We start from the raw sequence: 8,618 nt of genomic DNA, 5'->3' as shown, positions 1-8,618 counted from the left end.
TTACTGCGTGGGGGGAGGAGGCGGGGGGATGGGTAAATGGCTGGGTGGGTGGATGGCTGAGCGGCTGGGCAGGTGGACAGGAGGGTAGATGAAGGAGTTCACACACCACAGACGGGGCTCTGACCGGCCCACGGTGGGCAGAACGGAGAGACGAACGGGCAGCTGAAGGCCTGGCCGGGGCAGAGGGGAGGACGGGCTCTCAGAGGAAGCCTGTGGACTTGGGAGAGGGGCAGGACAGTGGTGCTGGTTACAGGTAACAGCGACGGGCTGCCTTAAACAGAAGTGAAGGGCAGGCCGGGCACAGGGGCCCCTCGCAGGCAGGAAAAGCATGCTCCGTCCCTGCCCCGCCGAGAGTCTGAGGCGAGGGAGCTGGCGGGGGGGCCCCGGAGCCTGTGCAGGGCACTGACCTCCTGCCAGAGCCTGTGCGCCTGGAAGCCGGGCGGAAGTGCACGAGAGCCGTCCCCTCCCGGCACCGCTGGTTCTCAGCACAGTGGGGACTGGTGGCCAGTGACAAGCACGCCGTGTCCGGCAGGGTCGGAGACTTGGGGTCGGGGAGGGCTGTGGTCAGAGGGAGCCACGACGAGGCCTCTCCGCTCTCCCGGGGGACGCGATGGCGGGGGCTCCACACGCCTCTCCAGGATCCCCGTGACGACCCCGCGCCCCTGGATTCCACGTCCCCCGACATGTGACGGGGTGGGAGGCTAACGAGCCCATTTACCTAATTTAAGTGACAGACTCCAGGCTGGACACATCTCGGCAGGGGGGCCAAGCTAACAAAGTGACATTTCATAGCAGTAAAAGTACAACTCTGTGATTAATTACAAATAAAACCGCAAACGCAGGGAACCCACGGCACGTGGAAGTGGAGATGAGACCAGTGGCAGGAGCTGGAAGCAGCCTCGGGCTGCACCTGCCTGCATGCTGAGGTGCCTGCTTCCACACCCGCCGCCCGGAGGGTCCCACTGTCCCCCAGGCCCGGACAGGCAGGCCGGGGCCTGGAAGCCGCTCAGATGGGGAGGACCCCCGGGGGTTTTAGCTCGAGAAGCCGGGAGTAATGGGGGGGAACGGGGAAGATGAAAGGCTGGCAAGAGGGAAAGCCCTTCGGAGGAGCCCCCAGGAGAGGATGGGGGGCGGGCGCAGGGCTGACCCTCCCTCGACACCCTGGGAAGGGGCGCCCTGCTGGGTGTGAAGGAGTGAGGCCCCCGGGGCGCTCAGGGGGCCGGGGAGGGAGACGCTGGAGCCTCTGAAAGCCCCTGAGTTCACGCTGCTTCCCAACAGCCCGGGTGTGGCCCCCTCAGGGTCCACACAGCGCGCACGTGCACCCGAGGGCCAGCCGTGAGGAAGGGGCAGCTCCCCACCCCTGCCCTCTCAGGACACCCCGAGAAAGCCCACCTGCGCCGGGGTTCGCAGGTAGCTCAGGAAGGCTTAGACACAGACTCAGGGAGGAGCTGCAGCCTCGTTCTGAAGGTCGGTCGCCCCTCCGTGTGTCCCCCGCCCCTCACTGCTCGTGGCATCCGCTCTGCACTCCCCACCTGGACCGCCCTTCCTGGCAAAGCTCAGGCTCAAATGTCGCCGTCCTCCTCCCTAAGGTCCCAGCAGCCCCACCCCCGCCCCCGCCCCACCTCTGCATCTAGTGCCTTGTTTAGGGCGGGCAGACGGTTCTTTCTTTTCTCAGAACCGCTTTGCTGTCCTCTCCTCGCCCACTCTTTCTGACTCACGCGGATGTCCTCCCTGGTACCCAGCGGCTCTGCATGTTAATATTTGTCAGGTGAACCAGATGGTGACGCCCAGTTTATCAGTGGACATTCTACGTGGGAGTGAAGCATGGTGTCTCGGACTGTCCCAAGGAGGGTCAGGAAGCGCGGCGGGCTCCCCTCCTGCTCTGGAAGGGCTGCTTTACGGCAAACGAAGATGCACGGGCATCTCAGGGCACTGGGTGCTCGCGACAGAAAGCCACGGGCTGATGTGAGCGCTGGAGGGACCTGATCTAAGGGTGCTGCGTGGCTCCCGAGTCCCTGGAATGTCAGGGAAGCAGGGGCCCACAAGCCCCAGAGTTAGTGCCGGGGGTGGGTGGGGGGCCAGAGGCCGAGGGCCTGGTTGGAATGGGTTCCGAGGGATGTGTCTTCAGGCCACAGTCCCCCCTGTGAGGGGGTCCCTCCCTGACGCTCGGGTTGGCCTCTTCCTGCTGCCCCCTCCTCTGGGCTGCACACATCCAGCAGCCACCTGTCCCCGCCCGGCCAGCTCAGGGCCTGAGCGGCCACCCTGCCCTTCGGCCTCAGTGGTCACACTCTAGCCCACACTGTCTGTGCGCCACCCTGCCCTGGGCTGGCTGCAGGGCCTGCCCTGTGGCCTTGACCCGGCCTGGCTCTGGGCTGGTCCCTGGGCGGCAGCTCCCACCTCTCTGTGAGCCACTGTCTGTCTCCGGAGGGCGGGACCTCTGCTCCCTGGAAACAGACACCCCTACCCCGCTGCCCTTTCTCTCCTGCCCTGGGGGAGCCCAGAGCCGCTGTTCTCTTTGCCGTCGTTCCTACAACTGGGATGAGGCTGCGTAAGCTGTTTGTGTGAATCTGGAAACCAGTTTCATTCTTAAGTAGAGGAGAATGACACTTAGATTTAAAAACAAAAAGAGCCTGGTGTGGTCTTTCATTGGGAAGAGAGGAAACGTTATGGTTTTAACATGGAATAAAGTTGCCCAAAGTTTTAAAACCAGCTGTTTGGGGCCAGATGGGTTCCAATCCTGTGTCACTGCAAATTTAATCATTCATAACTCATGTCTTTAAAAGGCCGACTGCAAGGCTGCCGGGCGGACAGCAGCGAGTCGAGGCAGGACTTTCCCTGGCGTCTGCATCGTTCAGTCCAGCGAGCCTGGCGGCGCCTCGAGAAACAGCTGGAAAATGTCCCTGACGGGAGGAGAAATGGCAGTGAGATCCCTACGGCCACGTGCCTGGGGCCAGAAAGATGGGGCGGCAGCCTCCCCATGGGGGACCTCGGGGCTCTGGGGCATTTGGGTTTTCTAACGAGAGATGAGGGCTCAGAAGTGAGGACCTGATAGGTGTTGTTTCATGCCTGTGCCCTTGGCCTGTGGCCGCATGTCTGCAGGACGGGCCCATCCTGCTGCCACTCATCCCACCCCACGTTTGCAGAGATGGAGCCGCAGACTCACACGGTCCTCCCAGGGCTGGGGTGACCGGTGGGAGGTGAGCCGAGGGAAGGGCACCTGCTGGGGGGCCTGCTCGTCAGAGTGACCGGCTGGGGGCTGAATTCAGAGCCCGTGAGCCTCCAGGGCCCCCAGCACACTGCCCACCCCCACCCCCAGGCCAGGCCCAGAGGAGGCCTCGCCACCTCTCGGCCACAGTTTCTTTCTCTGTGAAATGGGAACGTCCCACACCAGGTGGGCAAACAGGCCTGGCTTCCAGAAGACGTGTTCACAGAACCAACCCCACCTCAAGACGAGTGGCCCTCCCTGTGGATTTGCAAACTGAGTGGTCCTTAGCGACTCACAGGAAGTGCCAGCCTGACCCCAGGGCCCAGCAGGGGTGATGGGAGGGGGCGGGAGAGGGAGGGGACAAAGGCATGGGACATTTCTGGAGGTGACGGATATACATGCTCACGGTCTTGGGTCCACGTGGGTGTATATCTATGCCAGAACCTTCCAAATGGTACACTTTAAACATAGTTTATTCTACGTCAGTTATACCTCAATGAAAACAATAAATCTGAAGGAAATGTCGAGTGGGTTATCTCTGAGTGGTGTAATTACAGATGATCTTTATTTTCTGCTTTATGCTTTTCTACGTTTTCCACAGGTTAAAAGTATAATTTCTAAAATATTCTCTCTGTATTCTGTCCAGACCTTTTCCTAATAGTATCGGAAAAATCCTTGCTCGGCGTGTTCTTGCTGAATCACTTTTTGCTCACCCAGCTAGGGCCAGCAGGGTGAAAAACACCCACTTCCAGGGCTCTCCTGGGTACAGCCACTTGGGAGCCAAATGCCGAGGCAGCTACATGCCTGGCCTGTCACTGAATGCCCCAGAGGATGATGTAAACAGAACTTGGTTTGAACATGTTACCTTCAGCCTTTCTCAGTCTACTCTGGAAAAAGAAAACAAAAACCCGGACGACAAAGTGAAAAAACAGGAACTCTGTGTGTCCAGTAAAAACTCCTACTCAACCCTCAAGGCCCAGTGAACCATCACCTCCTCTGCCCTGCTCAGCACAGATCCCTCTCTGACCGTGCATTGCACCGTCTTCTAACCCTTGGTTAGCCACCGAGGGGCCTCGGAGACTGTGTCTCCTGCACACCCAGCGCCAGCCCTCAGCAGGCTTCTGGCTGACGGCACACTCACTGAAGGAGCAGATGTGCTGGGGCACACCGCACTCCTGGCCAGGGACAGCTCTCTTAACTTTCCCGGTCTGTTCTGGCTTCTAGAAAGCGCAGGGTGGTTTGGGCGTCAGCCTGTCCTCAGCCAGCAGCTTGTGAGACGCTTCTCTCTCCTCCTTGGTTAAATACTCTGTGGATTTCATCCCCTCCTGGAGGGTTTTGGGGACTGTGTAATGTGATACCAGGTCATATTTCGGTGCCTTAAGGTGCCTGTGTGTCTATCAAGAGCCACTGTCTGTCTTCTCTTTGGAAGCAAGTTGGTATGAATGGATAGAATGCAGATCAGGCTCTAGATGGGTTACACATCAATTGCAAAAGGACTGCTACTTCCCCTCCCACTGCCACATGCTGGGAAGGCCCCATCGAAGGTTGTGACAGCTGCAGTTCATGTCGCCAGCCCCTGTCCTAAGCCCTCTACGGGCATCAGCTTATTTAATCCTTGCAAGTAACCAACAGGGCAGGTATTATTCTCTCATTTTACACATGGGGACGGAGGGGCCCTGAGAGGCTAGGTAACCTGCTCAGAGCCACACAGCCCAGGAGTGGTGGAGCTGGGATGCAACCCCTGGCATGCTCATCTCAGACCACGTGGGAGAGATGCTGAGGGCGGCCACCTCGACGCCAGAGACCCTGAAAGCAGCCCCAAAGGCTATAGATGATCCATGTCCGCTGAGGCTGTGAGAGCCTCGAACCAAGTCACCTCCGCAGGTGGCTTCCCCAGGGCCACCTCCCCGTGAGCGGCCTGGAGGGGGTCTCACTGGAGAGATGGGAGTCCCCATGAGATGGATGCCTGGCCGCGTGCAGGCGCCCTGAAGGACATGAGGTCAAGCCAAGAGCCAGCGGCCGAGCTGCCTCCTGCCGGCACCGGGTCCGCCTAATCCCAGGGGACCAGCATTTTCTACCTGAGCAGGTACAGCCGACTCAAGCCCATTGCTCCCACTAAAATCACTGGTGTCTTTAAGGAACATGTGGTGCCCTCAGAGGAAAGCAAAAGGATTTTCATGATTTTAGAAACTAATTTCAACGTCTCGCTTGTTAAGGGAGTCTATCTTTGCATGCTTTTCTGACACGCAGATGAATCACTGCACAGCGACTGGAGAAGCACATCCCAGCGACCTTACCGACAGGGGCTGGGCCAAGAGAGCCTGGAGACGACCCCTCCAGAGGATGGAGAGCCTGGGGCCCAAGGGAGGAGCTCCCCAGCCCATCTGAGTGCCCATTCCTGCCGCCCGCGAGTCGGGGGTCTCCTGAACCGGCTCCATCGGTCACCACGCTCCATCGTTGGTGGGCTGGTGGGTCCCTGTGTCAGCCCCTGAGTGGGTGCCGTGGTCCCTCCAGCATTCTCCACGTGGCCCCTGGGCGTCTCCCCACTGCCAGGCTCCGTCACACTGAACTTCCTCTAGAGCGAAAGCTCCTCGGCTTCCCCTGAGCTCTTCCTCTCCCGTCTGTTCTATCTAATGCCCTCCCTCTGCAGGAGGTCAGCTGGTCCAGCTCGCCCCCTGTCCCAGGATGCTCTCCATGCCTGGCAAGAGGAATTCCCGCCCTTGCCACTCTCTGAGCAGCCAGTCAAAGGCTGAGAGAGAGCAGGAAGAGTCCCCTCCTCCCGGCCCAGGGGCCCTTCCGCTTCCCCCTCAAGCAGCAACTTGCTCCAATGAAGCCCTCACCTCGAGGATTCTCCTGTCACCTGATTTTCATCCTTGCGGTCAGCCTGCAGACCCACCGTCCCCTTGCTCTGGCCCAGGGATGCTGCTTGCCCTCCTCCCTCCCCTCCTTGAAGCGCCTGCTCTGTGCTGGGTGTGGGAGGACCTGTCGATGTGTGCCCTGAATCCACGAGAAAACAGGATGCTAAATGAGATCAAACGCCTAAGTGATACAGAATAACACACAAAAGGTGGGCGGTGGAGTCAGACAAATGTAAGACCAAAAAATAATAAAGCACAAAGTCAAGTTCCACCCGGAAAGAGAGAAAGGGCGTCCCACACCCATCAGGACAGCTACCGTCAAAAAACCAGGAAAGAACAAGTGCTGGTGAGGATGTGGTGACATCGGAACCCTTGTGCACTGCTGGTGGGAATGGAAAATGGTGCAGTTACTGTGGAAAACAGTAGAGCAGTTCCTCAAAATAGTAAACATAGAACTACCATATGATCCAGCAATTCCACTTCTGGGTATTTACTCAAGAAAATTGAAAACAGGGTCTCTAAGAGATACTTGCACACCTGTGTTCACAGCAGCCTTATTCACAATCGCCAGAAGGTGGACGCAATCCAGGTGTCATCGATAGATGAATGGATAAACAAAATGTGGTATATACATAGGAGGGAACATTATTCAGCCTTAAAAAAGAAGGAAATTGTGACACATGCCATAGCATGAATGAAGACATAATGCTAAGTGAAATAAGCCACTCACAAAAAGACAAATACTATATGATTCCAATTCATGTGAGGTGCCCACAGTAGTCAGAATCAAAGAGACAGAAAGTAGAAAGGTGGTTGCCAGGGGCTGGGGGAAGGGGATGGGGAGTTAGTGCTTCGTGGGTGGTGGACGCAATCCAGGTGTCATCGATAGATGAATGGATAAACAAAATGTGGTATATACATAGGAGGGAACATTATTCAGCCTTAAAAAAGAAGGAAATTGTGACACATGCCATAGCATGAATGAAGACATAATGCTAAGTGAAATAAGCCACTCACAAAAAGACAAATACTATATGATTCCAATTCATGTGAGGTGCCCACAGTAGTCAGAATCAAAGAGACAGAAAGTAGAAAGGTGGTTGCCAGGGGCTGGGGGAAGGGGATGGGGAGTTAGTGCTTCATGGGTAGAGTAACATTTTGGGAAGATGCAAAAGTTCTGGAGGCGGGTGGTGACAACGATTGCAGGGCAATGTGAATAGCCTCAATGCCACAGAACTGTAACCACCTTAAAATGGTTAAGATGGTAAATTTTATATGTATTCTACCACAATTAAAAGTAAAAAAATAAAATTAAAAAAACAATGAAGAGGCGCTTCCCTGGTGGCGCAGTGGTTGAGAGTCCGCCTGCCGGTGCAGGGGACGCGGGTTCGTGCCCCGGTCTGGGGAGATCCCACGTGCCGCGGAGCGGCTGGGCCCGTGAGCCATGGCCGCTGAGCCTGCGCGTCCGGAGCCTGTGCTCCACAATGGGAGAGGCCGCAACAGTGAGAGGCCCGCGTACCGCAAAAAAAAACAAAAAAAACAACAATAAAGAGGACACAGAAGGTTATGCTATAAGAACTCCTCACGTGGATGTGACTGGCAGGGATTAGGTGTGTGAATTCCCCACTGTCCCAGTGGCACAGAACGTGCAGGAACTCAGCGACAGAAAAGTGAATCAGAGAAGCAGCGTGGGGTTGAAGCACAGTTCTCACAGCCCTGACACAGCTGGGGGACTACAATAAGTAAGGATACGTAAGTAATATAGTTTAAGATGATGACTAGAATCAACACATAAAAACTCCACGCTCAGAAATTCCCTGGCCGTCCAGTAGTTAGGACTCGGTGCTTGCACTGCTGAAGGCCCGGGGTTTGATCCCCGGTTGAGGAACTAGGACCCTGCAAGCTGCTCAGCACGGCCAAAAAACAAACAAACAAACAAAACTCCACACTCTTCTTGTGGGTTTAGGGGCCTTTTACAGAAGGGAAATTCTGCAAGGCCCAGAACGATGCCTTCACTCGCACTAAGCCGTGGCGGTGGTCTACGACTGCATCCTGACCACGGAGTGTCGGGGGAGAAACCAAAAGGCTGAGTCACTGGGATTGTTAAAAACTTGCTTCCAAATAAGTCATATTTTAAGAAGATATAAAACCCACAAAGACAGAAAATCAAGAAAATATTAGCAACGGGCACAAGACAGAAAGAAATTCAGGGGCTGCAGCCATGATGCCAAAGAACAAGTTTCATTCCTGAAAAAGACAGAACAGAAACAAATGGATTTGGCATTCAAGGGAAATGAACTGGTTCTTCTGGGGGGAGGGGAGGGGTCTAATAACAGAGATAAATCACTGTCTCTTCTGATCGAGAGATGACAGGAAAATACCAATTCAGACCAGACATGGCAAACATATGTCCACAGATACAGCGGGAGACAGAAAAATAAGATGCCTCTATTAATGACGTATTGGATAAAATGGACAAGTTCACAGGAAAATGTGAAACATCATCACTATGAGAAATAGGAAACCCAAGAGGACCAAGACCCACGAAGACACTG

The sequence above is a fragment of the Neophocaena asiaeorientalis genome, unplaced genomic scaffold, assembly GCF_003031525.2.
Source record: "Neophocaena asiaeorientalis asiaeorientalis breed wild unplaced genomic scaffold, Neophocaena_asiaeorientalis_V1.1 scaffold294, whole genome shotgun sequence".
NCBI lineage: Eukaryota > Metazoa > Chordata > Mammalia > Artiodactyla > Phocoenidae > Neophocaena > Neophocaena asiaeorientalis.
The sequence above is the reverse complement of the archived record's forward strand: the minus strand, read 5'-3'. Positions refer to the sequence as shown.